A 23322-nucleotide genomic window follows, 5' to 3' on the forward strand; every position below is an offset into this window, starting at 1 on the left:
GCATTGTTTGCCTGGCCTTTGTTCTTGGGAATAATTCTCACAGATTTTATTGATTTACTCATCTGTAGTGAGTTTGAATCAGACTTTTAAAACCATTAATCCTTAGCCATTTCATGAAAATTCCTTCCTAATTTGGAAGTTGTTTGTTGGAAATAAACCTCATAGTCACTGAACTTGAAACATAGCCAAGTCAGCCTTGGCTACATGGTTAGTTCAAGGCACTGTTTAAAAACCTTGTGAAAGAGCTTATCCCAAAACAACATAGAAAAGCTTATACATTACCTATTCTAGTCTAAGTCTCTTAATGCCTGAAATTTTTGTTTGGTGCTTACTATTCTATTCATTCTGTGCATTTCACAATGATTCAGCTCACCTTTTTTTTTTTTTTCTTGTAGAAAAGGAGTGCTTTAGTAGCTTTTATAATGAACATAGTTTCATATTTCAGATATGCTCTAAAGTTAACCAAAATCTTTTGACGCAAAACTAATATAAACAAACTTGATCCTTTTTAAGGTTAATTCCTGCAGGTTCATGAGTATTTGAAATAAAGCTCTCATGAAATTTTGGTCTCTTCTTACAATTCATTTGACATTATGTCAGAAAGCAATGCAATTTCACATCTGATCTTTTTTTTAAAATTGTTTTTTATTTAGTTATTTGAGAGCAACAGACAGAGAGGAGGGAGAAAGAGAGAGAGAGAGAGAGAGAGATTGGGAGCGCCAGGACTTCCAGCCACTGCAAACGAACTCCAGATGCCCCCTTGTGCATCTGGCTAACATGGATCCTGGGGAATCGAGCCTCCAACAGGGGTCTTTAGGCTTCACAGGCCAGTGCTTAACCGCTAAGCCATCTCTCCAGCCCACATCTGGTCTTTTAACACACTTTATTTACTTTATCCAAGTACCTTGATCTTCTGGAGAAAATATGTTTTCCAATATTCTGCAACATAGTGTGATACCTCTAACTTTAGTTGTGATGTAGGGATGATATGAGACACATAAATCCCTGTAAGATTCACAGATGCCATTTGCATACGTGGGGGCTAAGATTGTTTCTTGCAATGTTTTTTGTAAGGTGAAAGAAAGTAACCAGTGCGTGAAGCACATATGTTCCATGAATGCTGAGATCCACATTCAGCCTGATAAGTATGGAAGACTTCTCTTGCTATGAGAACAGATAACCCCTAAGCCATACCTTTAGGGCTCTATCACTCGTGGTGACACTATCATTCTAGTTGCTCTTAGTACTAGTTTACATTGCCTGGAAAAATCTTCTTCTCCCTGTACTCTGCTAGCTTACTATCATGGTAACTGGGAAATCAGCTACCAATTCCAAAAGTATTTTGACAAATGCAGAAAATTCAACCTTTGGAAGATTCTTTTTGTTTTTCAGGGACAAGATGTCCTAAGCAGGCATATTGTTTCTCACCTGTTGAGACTCCATCTTCCAATCCTATTACTTATTTTATTATTTTATTTTACTTGGGTTTTTGAGAGGGGATTTCATACTATTTCCCAGATTGAATATAAACACAAGATGCTCTACCTGCTTCCACCTGCTGAATGTTAGAATTGCATACTTGTACTGCCAAGCCTGAATCTGCCAGTCTAATATGTACATATGTGGTATGCATGCATGTGGATGAGTTTTCACATATGTGTAGGAACACATGTATGTGTGCCTGTACACATGCACATTTGTATACTTGTAAGTGAAGGCCAAATACTGACATTATGTGTCTTCTTTGGTAACTATCCAGTGTGGGCCCACACTCAACATTTGGCTTTCCTCATACAACAGCTTACACCAGGATCCCCCATCTCTGCCTAAAGTTTAGGTAATCTTTCTTATTCATTCTAAAGGCCACTATTAACACAAAACTTAAGAACTTTTGCTTATTTAGGTCCAATGTAGAGGGGATTTTATTGATGGTCGGGGCACACACATTTCCACTGAAAAATATTGTGTGAGATTCATATTTACCATCTCTGCCATTTATGTTATTGAAATAAGACCCAGATTACGAAGTTGGCACTCATTTTGTGTGACACTATATGTGATTATGCTCACCTTTAAACTTTGGTTAGTTTAACTTTTTAATGGAGGTAATCATACTTGTGAAAGATATGTGGAACAAAAAGATTCCAACTTTCTCTTATGTTCTTAATATAATATTTTAACTACTTTTGTAGGGTTTACCAAGGTTACTAGAAAAAATATTTCTGTTTCATTAATAAAGGACTTCTCAAAATAAAACATCAGTAGCTAGAGTATATTTTAATAAACCATCCAGATGGTACCAAAAGTCTTTTAGTATTGGGCATGTAAAAGGTGTTCTGTGAAATTAAAAAAAGATATGATTCAAATAAAACCCCTGCTTCTGATTTACCTACTACATCTAAGTTATATATTAAAAGGTAACAAGTATTTTTCTGTAAAATCCAGCAAGTTAAAAACTTTGTAAACTACATGATCTCTGTGGCAAGCATACAACTGGGGTGAAAGCGGTCACAGATAGTAACTTCTGAGTAGAACCAGCTACTTTAAATAAGACCTTAATTTCAGTAGCAGAGCCCAAAGTGAATTTGTTAGCAGGTTTTAGATTTTCATTCTATTTGGTGTCAAAAATGAGAGTTTTAAAACAAGATGTAATAATGTTATTTAAATATTAAATCCATTAGTAGCTCCCCATGGGTAGAATTGATAAAGATATTGTCCTGTCTGTCTGACTTCATCACTTCTCAAGCTGACAAGGGATGTGCTATTAGTAATGAAGCCAAGATTACAAGTATAATGTGCAGATAGGACTCTACCTCTTTGAATAAGGGGTAAGATCCTGATGCATTTAGGTAAGATATTAAACATTTTCCCTCTCTTTCTAGTGATGCCCTGTTTCTCTAAGACTTCAGGTACTTTAATTTCTTTTTCTTTTTTTTTTTAAATTTTTTATTTATTTATTTGAGAGCGACAGACACAGAGAGAAAGACAGATAGAGGGAAAGAGAGAGAATGGGCGCGCCAGGGCTTCCAGACTCTGCAAACAAACTCCAGACGCGTGCGCCCCCTTGTGCATCTGGCTAACGTGGGACCTGGGGAACCGAGCCTCGAACCAGGGTCCTTAGGCTTCACAGGCAAGCGCTTAACCGCTAAGCCATCTCTCCAGCCCTACTTTAATTTCTATATATCACATTTCAAAGACAAAATTATGTTTTCTTGTGAGCAGTAATTTTTACTACTCTTCTTAACAAAGTAACTTAACACAGTACAATGCAATTCTTTAGTACCTATACTGACTTCCACCTTATTTGTTTTATTTGCTTTCTCCTTATTATCTAAATAACAGTAATATAGTTTGGATGCTTGGAAACAATTATATTTTTCTTTAAATTAACATGCATGCTATGATTGGGACAGGAGCTTCATAGTTCTAAACTCCTGTCACAATTCTACATTGTTTCTTATAATTCAGAAGATACATTCACAGATACTAAATTAAGTGTACTAAAGAAAACCCCATTTTACAAAGTTTTCAAGTTTAACATGTACTTAATTTATAATTCATAATTTGATTCTCATTTCAGTCTTGCATAATGCATAAAAGATTCTTTTTTTATGCATTTAACCTAATTTTTATTCATGCTTGCCTAGGGATGGGGAATAGATCATTCAATAAAACCATGCAGTAAAAACAAAACAAAACAAAAAAAGTCTTATCATGTACAACTTTTAAGCTACAATAATGATGTACCTTAGTTACTTCCATGCACACAAGTTTAACATTACAGACTTTGAAAAACAAACACAATTAAGACTTCTAGGAGCATTTTATAATAAAGTAATTCCTAATTTTCTTTGTAAATATATCAAGCACCTCCAAAATATGGATTCCTATACACAGTGAGTACTTTACTTAAAATGAACACTTAACATATGTGGACTGCCTTGGGATAGACTGACGGTATGCCTTCAGCTAGACAGGCAACAAACCATGGTGTAAAGTGGAAAAAGGGTTGTTGCAAATAAAATTTTAAACTAAGTTAACTTTTATAATTAAATACAGGAAATATACTGATTTGCTAAAATAAATAAGGTGTGATGTATTAACACTTCACTATAAAGAATGACCACCAGAACACTGATAAGAACAGTTTACTACTAGAAATGCTGGCTAAACAGAAGTGCACACTGACACACTATGGGTGGTTTATGTTTGCCACAAACTTCTGTTACCTTGAGGTAGATAACACATGTGTACCAAACTCGGCATTCATTTTCAGTTGCTGCTGGTATCATGTGTTTTAAGTAATGTGTACAGTATAAAAAACTTGAAAATACTAATGAATGAAAAATGTTTCAGGAAAAAAAAATAGATATTTCCATGCAATTATGTACAGTCTCACTGTGTAAATTTCAAGGCAAGATTTTTTGTTTCCTGTAAAGCAATCATTGTTCTGTGAGAATGTTCTAGTCTTAGTGCATTTCTTTTGTCTCCTCCTGCATTGCATTATTTTGCTCTACTCTTTTTTTGTGTGCAAACAACATGCCAATTAAATGAAACTATCTCACATGTAGAAAAAAAGTCTGGATTTAACAAAACTGAGAACTAATAAACTCCTTACTAAATGACATCTTTTAATTCAAGTAAAAAGTGACTTAAACACTACTAATAACAAAAGACAAAACACATTTCATGAAGAATACAAAGAAATGTCTGCTGAGTATTTAGTTCAGGTGTTTCAGAATGCTGCTATATGTCTTATGAGGAATCTGAGGGGACAATTTCATAGCGGAAGGTGTTAACGTGGCCTGTATTGATTTAAGGGGTGACCCCACTGGACTCAAGCTGCTTGTTAAAGAGGAACTCCCCACTGCTGTTCAAACACCCTGCCTCACTTCCTCTCTCCCCAAGCTTCCCTTCCTCCACTGCCTCAGTGTCTAGCATCTCAGAATCTTCTTTCCTGCTAAAGAACTTGTCCAAGTAACTGGTGTAGGTGTTTTCCTTCTCCATGTATTCATCCTTCCTGGCCTCACAGCAGAACTGATGATGAGAAAGCACTCCTCCCCACCCTTCACAAACTGGCTGTCCCAAGAAGACTGATATAAGGCCTCTAGCTGAGCCAAGTTTGCCATCCCTTTCTCCTCCTTCTCCTGGCTTACTGACTTTGATATCAGGCTTTTCAGCTCTAGTTGGGACACTGAGCTGTTCAAGTCGTTTAACTTGTCAACAACTCCTGGAGGTTCATGCTGTGAACTGAGCTGAATGGTTCCTGCGATGAAGGAATCAAAATCAAATCCCTGCCTCTCCCTTTCCACCCCAGACAGCTGGAATGCCTCCTCCAGCACTAGCTGGGCTTTAACCAATCCATTCCTTTCACATTTTGACTTGCCTTTCTTATCAGATTTCTCTTTGCTTTGTTCTTTCCAATTGGAAAGATCTATAATGAGTTTGGGTTCATAAGAATGGTTAATCTCACTTTCTCTCCAAACCAAATTATCTAAATATGATGATGACCTCGTTTTGTAGTTACAAGTATGGCTACACTCCAGGTCACAGTACTTGTTTTCATGATGATCCAGGTACTGCCAGCAGTGTGATGTCAAAGGCCAGATCTTCCAGGTACTTTTCTCGGTCTCCATCCAAGTATTTCCAAGGGTCAACTTGTACGTCATCTTCATCAGTGACATCAGACATGACTCTTGGGTGAAGCTGAACTTCATCTATATCAAAGTTGTTATGAATAGGCCAGTCATGCTCTGAGAACTGACAATCATGATACCTTTCCCAATTATAAATATGACTATGAGTTTCATCCATAAGCAAAGTATCATCAACTTCATCTTCAGTGTGGAAAGGATGACTCGAAATGGGTTCATCAGTGGGAAAGGAGTATATGCTCATGTAGGGGTGGGATCGCGCCTTCTCAGCTGTCAACCGATCCATGGGGCTACACATCAGAATCTGTTCCAGGAAATCCAGTGCTTCTCAACTAATTCCCAGAAGCAGCTGAGTTAATGGTCTATGTGGCTCAGTCATGTCGTTTCTAATGTAAACTGGAATTATGCTGAGAAGCTCCTGGCGATCTTCCTCATGTACAACAGGAATAGACTCTAAAATCAGTTCAGGTTCATGTGCACCTACAAAGAGGGTTTTACCAGTCAGCATTTCAGCAAAGATGCAGCCTGCAGCCCACATGTCAATGGCTTTAGTGTAATGATTAGGAGAAAGCAAAAGACACAGAGATCTGTACCATTTAGTAACCAACCCTTCAGAAAGATGACCCTTATGGGAACAGTGAGGATCCATGATCAGTACAAGCCCAGAGTCACCTATCTTCAGCACCAAGTCTTCAGTGTTAATGAAAAGATTAGCTGGCTTGAGATCTCTGTGCAGCACATTTGCAGAGTGGATATACTTGAGCCCACATAGCAGCTGGTACATGAAGAGCCTGGAGTGCTCTTCCAGTAAGGGGCCCTGTTCCAGCACATTGGCCAAGTCTGTCTCCATGTACTCCTGAGCAATGTAGAGCTGTTCAACTCCCTGAGGGAGCCCACATCATCTCTTAATTGGCTTCCATTGGGACAAAGAATTTCAAACACCTTCACAATGTTGCCGTGATCAAGTCTTCTAATAATTTTGATTTCACGGAGTGCATGTTTGACACTCTGGGAATCAGTAAGAACAATTTTCTTGATGGCTACTCTCTTGTCACAGTCGTTGTCTACAGCAGAAAAAACCAAGCCATTGGCTCCACAGCCCAGTGGTTTCAAGTCCATGTACCTGGAGCCCAGATCAAAGCCATGAATGTTCATGAGACTTTCAAATTTCTCAGCCATTTTGAAACCTTCACTATTGCCTTTTCCTTTCGAATTGCTGAACTTGTGTAAACAAGGAAGAAAACTGGCATCAAGAAGAAAGATCTCTCAAAAGGGGAGAATAAAAATAGCTATGCTTCCGCAGCAAGATGGTGTCTTGATGCTCATTGCATATGCCAGCCAGGCCGTTGAGTTCCCCTTGGATTAAAGCTCAAAAGTCTCTACTCATACTGAGAATGAAAAAGATTGCAGTACTCATAGTTCAAAAAGGGGGCAGCAACTCTGCAGACATTTAAAGAAAACACTCAAGAAACTCAAGCGGAATGAAATGACATACTATGCACTCAGATTTACTGTGCTAAACGACTTAACATTTAACAAAATGTGAATAAATATGCGCCCCACAGCTTTCTACGAACATCTGCCTCGCAGTGCAGATACATTCAGTGCTGGACTGGCCCTGAGCAGCAGCATACTAAGGTGCTGGCAAGCACTATTTCCGTTTTGCTTTTCTTCCTTTGTTGTGTATTTCAACAGGAAGCCCTGGTGACTGCTGGTGACAGCTGTCTTGTTAGTGATCAGGTGGCTCCAGCTCACCACAATCACAATCAAAGCTACCGTCCATCTTACTCTGATACAACGGGACTTCCTGGAGTCATGGAAGGAGTGCGGGGCCCGTCAGCAGCCGCCACGGTCGCCTCTGGTCTCCGGCGGAGCTGGCGGAAGCGGCGTCTCCCAGGCTCTCGCTTTGCCGCAGTCCGCCACGTAGCCCGACCGCATAAGATTCGAAGCAAACATCTTGGGGTTGCATATTACAGAAGTTCTCTGAGGCTTGCTTCAGTGCAATGGGGTTTTCAGTCGCAGAAGATTTCTTTGTGTTATGAGCTGATTTCTCATGCAGTGAAATTCATAGTCACCCCACGATTGAGATAACTCCAAGGTATAGAATTCAGATGATGAGGCTGGGAGGCAGTATTCAGGCCTACCCAAAAACTGTAGTCAAAATATTTCTCACACAGGTGCCCATAAGCTTTGGATCTTCCAGATTTTAATTTTTGAAATTATTTATTTATTTATATACAAGGAGACAGAGATAGAATATGAGATTCAGTATCCCAAAGCCTAGTACCTCTCAAAGTAACTCCAGATGTGTGTGCCACTTTTTACATGGCTTTATGTGGATACAGGAGAATTGAACCTAAGCCATCATGCTTTTTATGCAGGTAATATTAACTACGGAGCTAGTTCTGCAGCCTATATTCTCAATTTTTTCTTAGTGTACATAATAATGACTTTTATTAAGACACATTTTGCCATGTATATTATTTTAAATTTCTTATTTCCATTCATATTATGCTATTTTGTCACCTACTCCTCTTCCTACTGGTCATCTTGTTCTTTCCTATAAACAGTTCCTTTCTTCATTCATATTTTATGTTCAATCTGGGTTCTAGATGTGATAAAAATATAATGTCATAGCTGTCTCACCCCTCCTCACTCTTTAGTCATATGGAAAAAATGCAAATTTAAACTATCATGAGATCCAATTTACCCATCATTAGAATGCCTGTCACCAACGAAAAAAGAACAACTATTGGCCAGGACACCAAGGGAAAGATCCTCATACACTATTGATTGGATGGAGACTAGATTCCAGGGGAAAGATCCTCATAAACTATTGGAAGAAATAGAGTGCAGGCACTATGGAAACCAATGTGAAAGTCCTTCAAAAATGAGAAATGAAGGTAGGTGTGGTGTGCACACCTTTAATCCCAGCACTCAGGAGGCAGGGGTAGGTTTATCACTCATGTTCCAGGCCACCCTGAGACTACATAGTGAATTCCAGGTCAGCCTGAGCTAGCATGAAACCCTATCTTGAAAAAAAAAATAAATAAATAAAAATAAAAATAAAGAAAGAAAACAAAGAGGGAAAGAGTGGGAAGGAAATGGGGATGGAGAGATGTTGTAGACCTTAATGTTCTTTCCTGTGAAGCCCAAGGAATCATGTTTTACTCTACAGTTCTCATGTAAGTCAGATGCACAGTGATGCAAGCATACGAGGTTGCACATGTCCAAGTAGGCATAGCATCTCAAGTTTGATTACAGTGGCTGGAGGTTCAGGCATACCAATTCTCTCTCACACATTCCCAATCTATCTCTCACTCTTGCATTTAAAAAGGCAGTCTGGGGCTGGAGAGATGGCTTAGCGGTTAAGCGCTTGCCTGTGAAGCCTGAGGACCCCGGTTCGAGGCTCTGTTCCCCAGGTCCCACATTAGCCAGATGCACAAGGGGGCGCACGCGTCTGGAGTTTGTTTGCAGAGGCTGGAAGCCCTGGCGCGCCCATTCTCTCTCTCCCTCTATCTGTCTTTCTCTCTGTGTCTGTCGCTCTAAAATAAATAAATTAAAAAAAAAAAAAGGCAGTCTGTTGGGCTTGCCTAAAAGAAAATGAGAAATGGGACCACCATATGAACCAGAAATACCATTCCTGGAATTGGAAACAATGCATCTTCTATTTCTAATGCACGTACTACCATTTTAAAATCCACTGATACCCAGGAAACCAGGGTCTCCTTGAGCATCCCAGTATGTACAAGCTTTAGTGATTGGCTTTTGTTGTCTGTTGGCTTGTTTAAAACTAAGAGACTTATCACAGCTGCTGCCTTTTGAATTCTGTGTGATTCAAATGAATGAGTAAAGGCATATAGTATGTTAGCATTCAAATCATGTTCAGTTGGTCAAATTTCTGTCAGTAGAGGCCTGTTTTATATATTTCCATTTCTGAATATGAGAACAAAACCAAAAGTATTTGAGTATCATGGACTCTAGGTGAAAAATGGTCAATTCCCAAAATATGAATAGCCTTGTTCATTCATTCCTTTTATTATTCAATTTCTCTCCAACATACACAATCAATACTCCATCAAAATACACACACTTGAGGTAGAACCCATAAGGTGCCTTACCTTAACTCTGAGTGAAAGAACCCTAGGGTGGGTGGAAATTGTCTGAGGCACCCACCCCTCTCCCCAATAGACTAAGGCCTCTTGGTCACCACAATTAATTCCAACAACTTCGCCAAGAAAACTCCCAGATGAATTGGGCTGGAGGTAAGGTACAACCTTTTTTATAAAATAATTAATAAATAATTTTTAAAAATTAAAATGAAAAATAAATTAAGCAGCTTTCTTTACTCTATTTAAACTGACTTGTAAAGCTCTAGCTAGTGAAGAAGTTCCATACAAAATTTATTCAGGCAATGAGCACAAAATGATAGGTTGTGAAAAAAAAAAAATAACCATTTTGAAGTCATAGTGCAATTATTGGTGAGACAGTCATAATCCATGAGCTCTTGCCCCATTTGCAACCATGATAACATCAATTCCACTGATGAAAGATAGCCACTGGTAAAAGAGGATGAACTTCCATACTCACTGAATAGAAAACATGTGTCTCCATCTATGGAATACCAAAGGTGCCAGCATGCATTGGTTACAATGATGTTCAGCTGTTGAGCAGAAATTTTATAAACCTTTAGATGTAATTTCCAGTTTATAATAATGAATATGTGAAAGAGGTATGGACCTGAAATCTTGATGGCTAATTTAACCATATAGCATGATGGGAAAATGTACTTAGTTTCTGAACAAAACACAAATATTTAAGATATTGGCTATCCATTATATTACCCAGTTTGGACTGATAAATAACCTACAGTTTACAGTCTCATATTTAGTTGGGTAATCTTTACAAAATTTCCATCTGGGGAAATGGATTATAATTATTAAAAATATATGATATTTATAGTTTGTACCTTCAATTTTTTTCTTTCATTATAAATTTATAATCACTGTAAAATCATATGAAATATATGATATTTACATGTAAATTTACATGTTATTTCAAAATATATATCTCACCAAAATATATATATATTCATAACATATATATATATATATATATATATCCATAACATACATATATTCATAATACTTATTTACTGAGTTATTTGGTTTTTATATAAGGAGACAACTAATTTCATCATTAATTTATGTTAGTAGATTAATTCAAATGACTGGCATCTTGGAAAAAGCTCCAAGTTTCTGACATGTTACAAATGTATATAGCCTGCTTCCCGAAAATAGATGGGATCTGAATTATAATCACTACTAAAATAAAATTCACATCTCATATTCACTTTTGTCTTCTCTTACTTCCTTCTAAACCTGTGCTTCAGTTAAGAAAAATAGTACATTTATAAATGTATAAGTTTGGAATGACAGTATGCAATCTATTACATGTACTGATATTTTTTTACACTTCCATTTTACATAAGATTGAAGCTGAATGTTGAATTGGTTTCAATCAAGTTGGAAAAACCTCTTCACTATAAAAGCATATCTATTTATTTGGAAAAGTCTTCTCAATGAATTTGAATACTACATTCAAGAGATCAAATTTAGAAAACAAAATAACTTTGAAAGAGGTCTGTTACTGGAACAGTACCAGGCCACCCACCTTGTGTCAAGTACAACAATTGCTGCTACATTCTCTGCAAGCAAAGGGATTATTTTAATATGGACAACCCACCAACATAAAACAAATAAAACAAGAAGCAAGGCAAAATACCACCACCAAAAATTACTTGTGCCATAGTTGAAGTCTCCAGTGAAAATTAGTTACAGAAAACTCCAAAGAATTTTAAAACTGAATTATGATTATCATATACAATAAACTATAAGAGGGCATGAACAGAAGCAAGAATAAAATGGATGAGAATTAAGTAAAAGAATAGATACCTGAATGAGTTGCAATAACACTAACCAATACCTGAATGACTTGTAAGAGAACAGATAATCTACTGAATGGAATGGGAAAGACAAATCAATAAAGGAAAAAAGATCACAATGAGGAGGAAGCTGATGAAGAAAAGTCTAATAGAATTGAAAAAAGAAATAAATCAATTTTAAAATTATCAGGTCAACTGGGGAGATGGCTCAATGGCTAATGGTGCTTTATTTCAAACCTTACTGCTCCAGGTTCAATTCTCCAGTATACACATAAAGCCAGTTGTACTTGAGTGGCACATCCATCAGGAATTTGTTTGTACAGACAGGAGGCCTTGAAATGCCCACATGTTTCTCTCTCTTTTTCTGTCACAAATAAAAAAATAACAGTATTTTTGCAAATAATGTATAAATATATAAATAAAAATCTCCACGAATGCCATACAAATATAATAGATCATGTGGAGCACAAAATATCAGGACTTGAGGACAAGGGAGAGGATAGAGATATAGAAGACAAAATCCATGACGAGTAACAAACATTCACATAGAGCATGAGTGAAATGTGGCATACCTTTGGAACATGAAACTTTCAGATCATAGGTATACAAGAGGGGAAGAACTTCAGGTCAGTCATAGAAAGTAAATGCCATAAAATTATACATTTCAAACCTTATGAAAAAGAGGGATATCCAAGTAGAAGAGGCTCACAAAACACACCAAACAGACAAGAAAAGAAATTCTGCACCTCACAGCATAGTTAAAACATCAAACACAGAACAAAAAGAAAGAATATTAAAAGCTACCAGAGAAAAACAGCTCAGCAATTAGCCCAAAAGAATAATATATGGTCAATGGAAGCTCTAAAAGCATGAAGAATTTGGAATGGGAGTTATCAAATATTGGGAATTCACAGCTGCCAACCCAAACTATTATACTAGTCAAATTATATCTCAATCAAAGAAGAAATAAAATAACTCTATGATCAAAAGCTGGCTCTTTCCTTCTCTTCTGAAATAAATAAGTAAAACTATTTAATTAAAAATATACTGTTGAACAATAAGTGGGTCATTGAAAAAAAATCCTGATTGAATGGCCCCTGGGTTCCCAACTCCTGGATCCCCTGCTCCAGTGTGTGCACACATGTAGTGAGTAGGCTAGAGCCCCACTTTCCTCTCCCAGCTCCAAGTTTCCTGGTCTCAGTTACCCTGCTACTAGTTTAGGGCTGCCTGGACCCTGTGAGCTTGCTGTGGAAGCAGTCCTCTTGCTCTGCCTTCCTGATTAAATGGCCCTTGGGTCAGCAACTCTTGGATCCCCTGCTCTGAAGGGTGTGTGAACAGAAGGAATAGGCCAGAGGACCCAGATCATCCTTCGCATCCCAATTCCCTGGTCCTGGTACCCCTACTGCTGGCTTGGGCAGCCTAGTTTCTGTGTGTGTGTGTGTGTGTGTGTCTGCTGTGGAAACAGGCATTTTGCTCTGGTTTCCTGATTGAATAACTCTTAGGCCCCCTACTCCCAGCTCCCATGTTATGGAAGGTGTGCACAAAGAGTGAGTAGGTCAGAGCTCCCTGTTAGTTCCCCACCTTACAGTTCCCTTGTGTTGGTACAAATGCTGCAGGCTTGGGGCAGCCTGGTCTCTGCTTGTATGCTGTGAAAGCAGACTTTTTGTTTAAGTTTCCTGATTGGCCATCACCTGGTTCCCCAAATACTTATTCCCCTAAGCCAGAGGGTACACAGGCCAACCCAAGGGCTCTTGTGTAGAAAAATGTTCATGAGTGGAGTGAGTAGTGCAGGGCTTACAATTCCTCACTCCCCAGCTCTCCAGGGACCTTTAATGTACTTGCAATGTCTGCCATCTGCACATCTGGGGTTATAACCCTGTTAAACACCAATCCAGTTCACATTTAAAACAGAACACTCACTATAGATCCTATGAGGACAAATACTTGCTTCCCCCTCAATAAAATAAACTTTACCTCATAATGGGTAGATCACAATGCCAAAGTGGGGGGGGGGGAGGAAGGGAAAGAAAGAAAGAAAGAAAAAAGTCAGAAAACTGAGAGAACACCAACAAGGATGCCTAGTCTCACAATGGAGGTTTCTAATGAAATCATCAAGAAAACAATAGAAATTGAATCCCAAAATGAAAATATAACAAGTGATGTGAATGTTACCAAATAATTTCTGTACTGAAAGCAAACCATCAACAAACAATTGCATAAATTGAATTGAGAAAAATCGTCTCTTAGAATTCTCAGACTTTTTTTTTTTGTACTGTTGTTGTTTTTTGAGGTAGGGTATCACTCTAGTTCAGGCTGACATGTAATTCACTATGTAGTCTCAGGGTGGCCTTGAACTCCTACTTGAACTCCTACTTCTGACTCTTGAGTGCGGGAATTAAAGGTGTGCACCAACATGCCCGGCTAGAATACTCGGATTTTATCACTAGACTTAATTTAATTGAAGAAAATCATAAAAGCTTCAAAAGATATTAAAATGAACTGAAAGTGAGTCAAGAAATGGAGTATCTCAATAACCAGCTGATTAAGCTTAATGAAGACATGACCAAAAGACAGAATAAATTCTAAGAATTATTTAAAAAATCACACCTAAAACGGAAATCATACCTCATAAAAGAAATGGACATTATGTAGACAACACAAAAGAAAAAAATCAAATAGAGCTTTTAAAAACCTCTCTAGAAGCCCTCACTAACAACCACTCCTGTGAAAGACAGAGCCTCTGAGCTGGATGACAAGATAGAAGAAATTGTTTAGGAGTCCTAAAATGTTTTTAAATTCAAAAAATCATGTGACCAGAATTAACAGAAATTTTGGGATACACTAAAATGACCAAACATCCAGATCAAAGGACCACAGGAGAAGAAATTCAGGCCAAAGGCATAGACAGCATATTCAACTAAATTATTGAAGACATTTTCCAAATATCACAAAAGAGAGGCTCATTCAGATACAAGATGCTCACAGAACACCAAACAGGCAGGAATAAAGAAGAAACTATCCAAGGCATATCACAATTACAATTCTTAATGATGAAACACAGAGAAAGTGCTAAAAGCAGCAAGAGAGAAACAACTTACTACATACAAAGGCAGTCCCATCAGAATTACCTCAGACTGCTCAGGGGAAAACCTGAAAGCCAAAAGGACCTAGAATGGAACACTCCCAAGATTAAAAACTATGGCTTCCAGCCAAAACTACTGTACCCAGTAAACATCCATCTTAATAAATGGCAAAAGAAAACAAATTCCATAAAAAACAACAACTCTATCATATGTGAACACAAAGCCAAACCTACAGAAAATACTTCAGGGAATACACCACACAGAAGAGTCAAGCAATGAATCCCAAGAGCCTATAAGAATAAGATCACAATAACCAAAACTAGTGTAGGCTCAAAGTACAAAGCACAAGAAAGCACAAAACACCATACAGTACCCCCTCATGGCAAGGTGTAAATCAAACCTCACAGTTATAACCCTCAATATTAATAGTCTTAACCACCATTTCCCCATCAAAAGACACAGGTTCACAGGTTCAATCAGAAAAATAGACCCTTTTATCACTCCCACTTTCCCACTAATGACACACACCTCCTCAGGGTGAAAGTATGGAAATGGATATTTACAGCAAATGAACTAAGAAACAAGCAGGTGTTGGTATATTAATATTTGATAATATAGACTTCAATTCAAAAGTAATTAAAAAGGACAAGGAAAGCCACTACTTACTCAACAAGGCAATGATCCAATATGAGGACATCACAATCTAAAAAATATATGCATGAAATATAGGTGTGCCACATTTATAAAACAGAACCCACTAGACAACAAAACAGAAATAAACAACAACACCATCATAATTGGGGACTTCAATACTCCATTATCACCAACAGATAGATGATCCAAGCAGAAAAGCAACAGGGTAATAATAGAACTCATCAAAACCATAGATAACTGGACCTTACAGTCACCCATAGAACCTCCCACCTCAGTTCTAAAGAAAACACATTTTCTCAGCACCCCACAGAACCTTCTCCAAAATAGACAACATATTAGCCCATAAAGCATGCCTCCATAACCTGAAGTAGCTTGCTGCATCATATCAGATCACAATCCTTTAAAGCTAGAAATTAAAAACAACAAACACATCAGAACTCCACTGGCTCCTGCACACTGAACAACACACTTTTAAACAAAGAATGGGTTGGGGAAGAAAATGCAAAATTTCTAGAATTGAATGAAAATGAAAACACATTTTATGAAACTTATAGAACACAATGAAGGCAATCCTAAGGCAAAAATTCATAGTGGTATAAATACCTTCATAAAACAAATGGAGAGATCACAAATTAATAACCTAAATATTCACCTAAATATGGTGCAAAAACAAGAAGAATCCAACCTGAAGATCCCCAAGTGCAAAGAAATAATCAAGATCAGAGCAGACATTAGAGAATTGAAAACAAAGAAAATAATTAAGAAAACTCAATGAAATTAAGTGTTTTTCCTTTGAAGAAATAAACAGGATTGAATAACTCCTGGTCAATTTGATCAAGCAAAATTAAAAAGAGAGAATTGCCAAATTAATGAAATCAGAAATGAAAAGGGGGAAGTCAAAACAGACATCAATGAAATATGAAGAATCATTAGGACATACTTCCAAAACTTCTACTCCATAAAATTGGATAATCTTGAAGAAATGGATCAACTTCTAGCCACATGCCATCTACAAAAACTAAACTCAGAGCAGATTAATCTCCTAAATAAACTTGTCATATATTTCAAGATTGAAAAGGTAATAGCAAACCTCTCCAAACAGAAAAGTCCATGAACGGAAGACTTTTCAGCTGAATTCTACCTGGCCTGCATTCAAGAACTGAAACTGGTTTTTCTCAAACTGTTTCAGAGAATTAGAGATCAGGGAATGTTCCCTAAGTCATTTGATGAAGTAGTCAACACCTGACTACTAAACCAAGAAAACTATAGGCCTATATCCCTGATGAAATCATATGCAAAGACACTGAACAAAATCCTTGCAACCTGATTTCAACAACACAGAACAAGCATCACCTTGATCAAATAGGCTTCATCCCAGGGGTGCAGGGATTTTCCAACATATGGAGATTGGTCAACATAATGCATCACATAAATAAACTTAATCACAAGAACCACATTATCATCTTAATTGATGTAGAGGACTTTGACAAAATACAACACCCCTTCATGATCAAAATGCTGGAGAAAATAGACATGGGTAGTTTATACCTCAATATAATAAGGGCTATATATAAAGTTCCTAAAACCCAAATAATAATTAATAAGGAAAGACTCAAGGAGTTTCTATTGAGATAGGGAACAAGATATGGCTCCTACTCTCACCACTGCTCTTAAACGTAGTACTAAAAGTCCTAGCCCAAACAATAAGATAGGAGAAATAAACAAAAGGTACACAAATTGGAAAAGAAGAAGACAAAATTAGCCCTACTTAGCCTACTATATGGCATCATCCTATACATAAATGACCTGAAAGTCTCAGTCTCAAAACTTTCACAGGTGATTAATTTTTTCAGTAAAGTGACAGGATACAAAGTCAATATACAAAATCAATAGTTTTTTTATATGCAAAGGACAAATATACAGAGAAAGAAATTAGCAAGGCTGTTGCATTTCCAATAGGCAAAAAATAATAAATTTCTTCAAATAATACTAACAAAGGATGTGAAAGGCCTATATAATGAAAACATAAAAATGCTCAGAAAAGAAATTTAGGAGGACTTGAGAAGATGAAAAGACCTCCCATGTTCCTGGATAGGTAGAATTAATATTGTGAAGATGGAAATTTTACCAAAAGCAATATACAAATTTAATACCAGTAAAAATTCCAGCATCATTCTTTACAGAGACAGGAAAAAAAAAAAAAAAAAAACTTATATGGAATGTCAACAGGCCTCAGATATCCAACATATCCTCAGTGGGGAAAAAAAAAAAAAAAAAAAAAAAAAAAAAAACTGGAGGTACCATAATACCCAATCTAAAGCTATATTACAAAGCCATAGTAACAAAAGCAGCATGATAATGGCATAAAACAGAAACAAACCAATGGAACAGAATTGAAGACCCGTACTTCAGATCAAGTAAGTACAACTTCTTGGTCATTGACAAAGGTGCCAATAATGAAGACTGGTACTGAACAAATTGAATAACGATATGTAGAAAAGTGAAACTGGACCCACACATTTCACCATACACAAAAGTCAAGTCCAAATGAATTAAAGATCTTAATGTAAGACCTGAATTTCTTCTACTGGAAGAAAAAAATAGGAGGAACTCTCCAAGATATATGAGTGGAGAAACTTACTGAACAATGCCTAGGTAGTAGCCTAGTAAGTTAAAGAATCACTAAACTAATGGGATCTCAGGAAGCCAAAAACACTTGGCACAGGTAAAATGATCACAAGCACATCCAATAGATTACCCACTGAATGGGAGAGAGGCTTTACCACCCATACCACTGACAGACCCTAATATGTAGAATAAACAGAAAACTCAGAAAAATCAAACAATCTACTACAAAAATGGGGCAGATAACTGCAAAGGGAGTTCTCATAGGATGAAATACAAATTGTTGACACACACTTAGGAAACTGTTCAATGTCCCTAGCAATCAGGAAAATGTAAATTAAAATAAATATGAGATTCCCCTTTACTCCATTAAGAATGGAAATCACTAAAAATAATAAAGTGAGGGCTGGAGGGATGGCTCTCAGGTTAAAACTTTTGCTGCAAAGCCAAAGGACCCAGATTCAGTTCCCCAGAACCTATGTGAGCCAGATGCACAAGGGGGCACATGGGTTTGGAGTTCATTTGCAGTGGCTGGAAGTCCTGGATTGCACATTTTCTCTCTGTCTCTCTCTTTCCCTCTTTCTCTGTCAAATAAATAAATAAAAGTGTTTGCTTAAAAGAAATTATTAAAAAAATCAGATGAGATAAGGTCAAGATGGCACCTGCCTAAGCATGCTGCACCTCCTGGGGAAGTAAAGGCAAGACTTTTAGGGTATATTGGGTCTTCCAGGGGTGAGCAGACACAAATAGACCTCGAGCTGATTCCCATGCTCCCATTCACCCAATACCCTCCATAATCCAGGCCACAGGTTCCTTCTGGACTAACCACAGGCTAAGGGGATTTAGACCAGCAGGCTAGTGTAGCTCCACACATGCCTCCACACTCACATATGCCATCTCACTTGTTGCTGTCCCCCACCCCATGCACAGACACAGGACAGCACTCTAGAGTTCCCCCAGGGACCTCCACATTGAACACCATCCTACTTGCCATGGTCCCCACCCCTGTGTGTGGACCCACATCAGCAGGATAGCATTCCCCCAGGGGATCTCCATGCATGAATGCCATCCCACTAACCATCGCCCACCCCTAGGCATGTACCCTAACCCTGGCACAGGGTCCCATTGGACCCATTATCCCATCCCCTCAGCCCTCAACATGTGGAACCACCACACATTCATTTCCTTCCCCCTCTGCAGTTGAGCCACAACACCAGTCTGCTTTGTCCCATTCCCCTTTATCCCCTGTGGTGCTTTGATTCAGGTGTACCCCATAAACTTAGGTGTTCTGAATGCTAAGTTCCCAGCTAATGGAGATTTGGGAATTAATGCCTCCTGGAGGGAGTGTATTGTTGGAAGCAGGCTTATGGGCTTTATAGCCAGTTTCCCCATGCCAGTGTTTGGCACACACTCCTGTTGCTGTGGTCCACCTTATGTTGGCCAGGGGGTGATGTCCACCCTCTGCTCATGCCATCATTTTCCCCTTCCATCATGGAACTTCCCCTCGAGCCTGTAAGCCAAATTAACTCTTTTGCCCAGAAGCTGCTCTTGGTTGGGTGATTTCTACCAGCAATGCGAACCGGACTGCAAGAGTAAAGTGGTACCAAGGAGTGGGTTTGCTGCTAGACACTTGACTGTGTGGCTTTGGCCTTTTGGAGCTGATTTTCAAGAGGAATGTGGGAGGATTTGAAACCTTGGCCTAAGAGATGCCTTGCAGTGCTGTAAGTACAGCTTCATGGACTATTCTGGTCTGAGCTGCAAGACCAGCATGCAGTAAAAACTATGGACTGTGAGGTTTGGCTTGTGAGGGTTAGAAAGAGCTTTGCTTGGACTGGGCTAGCAGTTTGTGTGAGAAGCATGCACTTGTGCCCATGTCCTGAGAAGTTGTGCAGGGTTTCTTTTCATAGAAATGAACTGGGGTGAGTAGAGGGATATGGTTTAGAAAAATCTTTGGGTGAACTGTTGCCTCTTCAGCTGCAACTGAGAGATTACAGCCTTTGAGACTGGGCTAGTTGACCTGCAGTGGGGCAACAAGAAGAATGTAGACTCTTTTGAAGGGGCCTGAGTGCTCAAGGAGTGTCCTGTTCTTCCAAGTTTGCTTTATTCCCCCCTGGATTAACAAATTGGCACCCTACCTGCTATTGTAGAGTATAAGAAATGCTGGAAAGAGGGCCATTGAGTTTGCAACATGGTCTTGTGTCTTGGAAATGGCCATGGGCAGTGTGAAGCAGGTTTGCTGGTTTCCTGCATAGAGACCCCATGGGACCATGAGGATGAACCATGGCTTGCAGTGGAGACCCAGTGGAGATGCCAGGGCCACATTCGCAAATAAAAATTATCTATATAAAAAAGTATATATATAAAAAGCATACAAGAAGCTAACAAACACCAAACAGACTGAACCAAAGGAGAAACTCTCCCAGAAGTACTCAGATTTACAATTATATGAACATAAAATCAAACCTACAGAGAGAATTTCAGGAAATTCTCCACAGAAGAGAAATAAATTATCTCAAATGCCTACAAGAAGCAGATGATAATAACCAAACTCAATGTAGACACAAATAACTATAAAGTCCATGAAAACACCAACCCACATATGCCATCACAATGTGACAGGGATCAAATCAAATCTCACAGTCATTACCCTAAATATTAATGGCCTTAATTCACCCATCTAGAGACACAAGCTAACAGGACGGATCAAAACATTAGACCCCCTCAATCTGTTGCCTTCAAGAAACCCACCTCAATCTAGGCTTGGTGACACATGCCTTTAATCATAGCACTCTGGAGGCAGAGGTATGAGGATCCCTGTGAGTTCGAGGTGACCCTGAAGCTATGCTGTTAAATCCAGGTCAGCCTGAGACTGAGAGAGACCCTACCTTGGAAAAAAAAAAAAAAAAAACAAAAAACAAAAAACACCTCACCACTAAAGACAGACACCTCCTCAGGGTGAAAAGGTGGAAAAAAGTATTCCAAGCAAATGGGAATAAGAAACAAGCAGACGTAGCTATATTAATATTGGATAAAATAAACTCCAAACCAAAATAATCAAAAAGACAAATAACACCACTTCCTACGTATCAAAAGAATGATCCATCATGAGGATATTACAATCATAAATCTGTATGCACCAAACACAGGGCACCACAGTTCATAAAACAAAACCTACTTCACAATAAAACAGAAATAACCAACAACACCATCATAGCTGGGGACTTCAATACACCATTATCATTAATAGACAGATCATCCAAATAGAAACTCAACAGGGAAGTAAGAGAGCTCAACAAAACCATAGATAACTTAGACCTAATGGACATCTGCAGAACTTTCCACCCCAAATCCACAGACTACACATTATTCTCAGCAGCCCATGGAACATTCTCTAAAGTAGACCATATACTGGGTCACAAAGACTGCCTCCACATATTTAGGAAGTTTGACATAATTCCCTGCATGATATCAGATCACAATGCTATATGCTAGAAATCAACAAGAAAACACCCACCAAGAATCCCAACAGTACCTGAAAACTGAACAGCACACTTACACATAAAAAATGGATAGTGGATGAAATAAAAAATGAAATTGCAAAATTTCTAGAATTGAATGATGATGAGAAAACATCCTACCAAATGTTATGGGACACAATGAAGGTGGTCCTCAGGGGAAAATTCATAGAACTCAATGCCTTCATAAAAAAAGACAGAGAGATCTGAAATCAATAACCTAACCATCCAACTAAAGGCACTGGAAAAGCAAGAAATATCCAACCCAAAGAGCTCCAGAAGGAAAGAAATAATTAAAACCAGAGCAGAAATTAATGAATTGGAAACCAAGGAACCAATTAAGACAATTGACACAACAAAGAGCTGGTCTTTGAAAAAATAAACAAGATTGACAAACCCCTGGCCAACTTGATCAAGCAAAAAAAGAAGAAGATTCATATTAACAAAATTCAAAATGAAAAAGAAGAGATCATAACAGACATAAGTGAAACTGGGGAATCATCAGGACTTATTTCAAAAACCTCTACTCCACAAAACTGGATAATGTGGAGGAGATGGATAAATTCCTGGATGCATATCATCTATCAAAGCTAAACTCAGAGGAGATTAATCTCCTCAATGAACCCATCACACTCATGGAGATTGAAAAAATAATAACAGAAACCTCTCTAAAAAGAAGAGTCCAGGACCAGATGGCTTCTCAGCTGAATTCTATCAAACTTAATGGAAGATTCAAACCAATCTTCCTCTAACTCTGCCACACAATTGGAGAACAGAGAAAGCTACCCAACTCCTTTTAGGAAGCTAGCATCACTTTAATTCCAAAATGAGGCAGAGATGCCACAAGAAAGGAAAACCACTGGCCTATTTCCCTGATGAACTTAGATGCAAAGATCCTGAGCAAAATCCTCACAAACTGAATCCAACAACACATCAAAAGCATTATCCTCCTTGACAAAATGGGATTCATCCCAGGAACACAGGGGTGGTTTAGCATATGGAAATTGGTCAACGTAATACACCACATAAACAAAGATAAACATAAAAACCACATGATAATTTCAATAGATGCAGAAAATGCCTTTGACAAGATACAACATCACTTCATGATCAAAACATTGGAGAGAATTGGCATGGCTTGTTCATATCTTAACATAATAAAGACAATACACAAACCTCCTAAGGCCCAAATAATATTTAATGGAGAGAGACTGAAAAAATTCCCATTAAAATCAGGAACAACACAGGGTTGTCCACTCTCACCTCTGCTTTTCAATATAGTACTTTAAGTCCTAGCTCAAGCAATAAGACAGGAGAAGGAAATAAAAGGAATACAAACTGGAAAGGAAGAAGTTAAGTTAGCTCTATTCGCTGATGACATTATTGTATATGTAAGAGACCTGACAGACTATCCCAAAACTCCTGAAGGTGATTACCTCCTATAGCAAAGTAGCAGGATACAAAATCAATGCACAGAAATCAGTAGCCTTTCTATATGCAAATGACAAAGATACAGAGAAATAAATAAGGGACATGGTCCCATTTTCAATAGTAACAACAAAAAAATACCTTGGAATAATGTTAACTAATGAAGTGAAAGATTTATACAATGAAAACATAAAAACACTGAAAAAAAATTGAGAAGGACTTAAGAAAATGGAAAGACCTCCCATGCTCCTGGATAGGCAGAATTAACATTGTGAAGATGGCAATCCTACCAAAGGAAATATATAGATTTAATGCAATTCCAATTAAAATCCCTACAGTGTTCTTTATAGAGATAGAAAAAATGTTCTCAAATTTCATATGGAAAGGCAGAAAGCCTCGCATATCCAAACATATCCTCA

The 23322-nt window shown here is 38.0% G+C and overlaps 1 protein-coding gene and 1 pseudogene across 4 annotated transcripts in view; both read right to left on the minus strand.

The window, feature by feature from the left end:
• Lrrc4c (leucine rich repeat containing 4C) overlaps positions 1 to 23322 on the minus strand; it is a 1536732-nt gene that overhangs the window by 844898 nt on the left and 668512 nt on the right. The window lies entirely within an intron of this gene.
• LOC101596149 lies at positions 4722 to 6901 on the minus strand (annotated as a pseudogene).

This window comes from Jaculus jaculus, chromosome 9 (genome assembly GCF_020740685.1).
Source record: "Jaculus jaculus isolate mJacJac1 chromosome 9, mJacJac1.mat.Y.cur, whole genome shotgun sequence".
Classification (NCBI taxonomy): domain Eukaryota; kingdom Metazoa; phylum Chordata; class Mammalia; order Rodentia; family Dipodidae; genus Jaculus; species Jaculus jaculus.